This window comes from Poecilia reticulata, linkage group LG15 (assembly GCF_000633615.1).
Source record: "Poecilia reticulata strain Guanapo linkage group LG15, Guppy_female_1.0+MT, whole genome shotgun sequence".
Classification (NCBI taxonomy): domain Eukaryota; kingdom Metazoa; phylum Chordata; class Actinopteri; order Cyprinodontiformes; family Poeciliidae; genus Poecilia; species Poecilia reticulata.
This window is the reverse complement of record NC_024345.1, coordinates 8059801-8063344: the sequence shown is the minus strand read 5'-3', so window position 1 is coordinate 8063344 and position 3544 is coordinate 8059801. Positions and strand designations below refer to the sequence as shown.

Sequence of the window (3544 nt, the reverse complement as noted above, 5' to 3'; positions counted from 1 at the left end):
AACCGACCAAAGTTCCCTTTCTCAGAGTAATTCAAGTGATAATGTCCTCCACCTTCCTGCATATGTTAATTTATGACCTCCTGTCTTTAATGATAAGACTCCAGGGGTCTGAGCCGAAATTCTCTTGCAGATCCTCTATTCTCCTTTGTACTTTAAACACTTAACCCAGCAATAGTTCTTCGGGTTTTAAATCACTCACACAAACCTGTTCAAACTTAAGAAATTCGTTCTAAAATGTTTAAACTGTGTTAAACACTCAAAATAATAATTTTTCTCAACAGTAGTCAAGAATTTTTGATTCTATTTTAACACCTCTACATTTGATACAGAAACACTTTGTTTTAACACTAGATTCGAACTACTAATAATTTACACCCCAGAGTTACATAAACAGAATGTGACTCTATTAGAGTAAAATTAACTCTGCTTTTGCAACGTCTACTAACACCAAAACATTTAACACTTTTGAATTTGCTGTGTAAATTTAAAAATTTATTGTTTTCCAGAAAGCACAATCAAATAACCCTCTCTGGGTTCTTCACAGAAAAAATCCAGGAAATTGCACTATTTATTAAATAAATGCCGTATTTTCCGGATTATAAGCCGCACCCCCAAAGTTTTTTAAAAAAAACCTGTAAACATACACAGATAAGCTGCAGATATTTCTGCCGCTTTAGATTTTACATAACGATGCAGCAGCAGCAGAGGGGGTGGACACCCAAAATTTGAGTCATAACAGGTCAATTGAATATCACATTTATTAGGGTTGGAAAAAGTTGCCCAAGTTTAGATTTAACTGAACTGATTACCGTAGTTTCCGAACGGTAACTGTAACAGTAAAAGTGCTGATCCTTAGTGTCTGCTACTAGCATGTGCTAAATGAAAATGGGCACTTTCTTCTTCTACTTTATATTCCAACAGCAGGTTGCATCCATTATTGTTACACTACTGCCATCTATTGAATCCTAATATAATATCCTCTTGGAGTTAGAATGGATTCTCATCTTACATTTGAAAATCATTTTAAGCATCTATTTAAAACCTGTTTCTTTCATCTTCGTAATATCTCCAAAATTCGTCCATCTCTTTCTCTGATGCCGAGACTCTTGTCCATGCCTTTGTCTCCTCCAGGCTCGACAACTGCAACTCTCTGTTCATTGGAATCCATTAAAAACATCTTCAGAAGTTTCAATACATTCAAAACAGCGCAGCCAGGATTCTATTGAGTGTCCGGAAATCTGCCCATTTTACACCGATTCTGCATGATCTTCACTGGCTTCCTGTCACCTACAGAATTCAGTACAAAATTGCTCTCATTACCCATCAATATTTAAACAGAACTTCACCAGATTATCTGAAGGACCTTCTCATTCCACATTCATCCACCAGATCTCTACGATCACAAGCCTGCAACTTCCTCCACCTTCCTCGATCCAGATTAAGGACCATGGGAGATCAGACATTCGCTGTGGCTGCCTCCCGTCTCTGGAATGCTCTCCCGGATTATTTGAGAGCTCCGCAACCACTGGATGACTTCAAAAGAGACTTAAAGACTTTTTTATTTAAGCAAGCCTACTCTGCCTCCACATGATTTTTATGATGTTGATTTTATCTACAATTTTAGTTGCACTGTGTAGCACTTTGAGATTTTTTCTAATGAAAAGTGCGGTACAAATTAAATTGATGATTATTATTATTATTAATATCTATACCTCAAATTCTTATGATCCCAGTATTATTTAAAAAATAACAAAACATCTTCTTTTTCCCCTCAATGCTATTTAACTGGTCAACAACATTCTTAAATTTCAAATCCCTATAAAAACCTAATTCCGTTTTAATGGGCGCTTTCTTCTTTTATTTCCAATTTTGACTTCCAATGATTCACTTCTTGCTAAAGAGCCCCCTGGTGGTTGAAGAAAAATCCACATAAAAGCCGCAAGGTTCAAAGCTTAGAAAAAAAGTAGTGGCTAATAGTACGGAAAATACGGTATATGAAAAAAAATGTAAATGCTCTCTGGTATTGTTCAGGGGGCCGGACCAAATGTGGAGGTGGGTCGGATCCGGCCCGCGAGCCGTAGTTTGGGGACCACTGATCTATAGTTTATCCTTTTATTGTTTTTTCATAATGTTTTGACAAAACAAATGAAATTGTCTTGTAGAGAAATTGTTTGGCCATCATATTTATTAAAGACTCAATTAACAGTTTAAGAAATGAAACTTGTCTCAGAACAAGCATGTTGTAATTTGGGGACTCTGGACTGGAGAGTTTATTTGGACTTAATTTGGAACGTGCAGCATTTTGAATTGCCTTGTTGCTGAAAATGTGCTATATCAATAAAATTATCTTACCATACCTTACCTCTTGTTTTGAGACTTATGCTACATTACACTTACCTCAGCTTTGTTTGACGTTACACACTAGGTAACAAATTTCCAGTGAAGGTAGTCAGAGAAATTGGAATTTCAACATGGCGATGCCCAAGTAGAAATTGTCCACAGAACTTTGTACGGCCATCGCTTTAAATTTTACTTCAATACATAAGCAAACACCTCTTTTAATTTGTTCAGTTTATGGTTGTAGATGCTATTAGTAACATTACTTTTAGACACACTTTTACAAGTGAGTCTTGTAAACTAAACAAGACAGCACCACATCTTGTTGATGCCAGGAACAGCCATTTTGAAACATGAAGCTGGCCTTACAAGTACATAGACTGAGTTGCTCCCCCATTCCCAGTTCCAACGTGGATTTTCTGTTCAAGTCTTTTGTTTTGGAATTTCCCTGTTTGAACCTAAATGGAGCCATGTTTTAAATTCAGTGAAAAAACAACAACTTTCAAAACAATCTCAGCTCTGCTAACTATGTCAAATAACAATGTTTAACCCAATCTAAGCTTTGAATAATATTTTAATAACACTATTTTATTTTAATCCATTTAGTGGCTATATGCAAGTGCTGAACTGATGAGTTTCCGAGTGCCGTGGTTTGCAGTCAAGACTGCACTTGAAATTCCAGTCATGCCTCACATATTCCTGCATTCATCTCAGCTCCTATATTTTATGGACTTGCAGCTGGTCCTTTTTGAGTAAATGTTCATGAATGTTCATATTTCTGCACCTAAACTTCCAGCAGGTGAGAATGACGACACCTGGCTCAAGTCAACATGTGTTTGAAGGCTGTTGCTTTTTCCAGCCCCCTCTCCGTATATTTTGAACTGCGTGGAAGATGAAGATACCTTCCCCGTCCCTACAACCAGCTGCGCAAAAAGTGGCTATGCAGGGTATGCCGATCTATGTTTTCGCATCCACCTGAATAATGTGTAGTTGCGCCACTGCCTACAACCTTACCTCCTATGCACTACCTCCCCCGTCTGACTTACCAGCCAGGCACACATAAATCTGACGTATTTTTCGCATTTCCTGCACCAGACAGACACCGAGACAGAGGAAGGGGAGAAGCAGACAGATATATGAAGTCAGTGAGGAGTGGATGAAACCAGGCCCAAGCTGCAGGAGTCTGTCTCCGTCTTCTTTACCTATC

The 3544-nt window shown here is 37.9% G+C and overlaps 1 protein-coding gene across 4 annotated transcripts in view; it reads right to left on the bottom strand.

Annotated features, from left to right (window-relative positions):
- The window catches only part of LOC108166941 (attractin-like protein 1), a 55909-nt gene that overhangs the window by 51524 nt on the left and 841 nt on the right, over positions 1 to 3544 (bottom strand). The gene's annotated exons all lie outside the window — the stretch shown is intronic.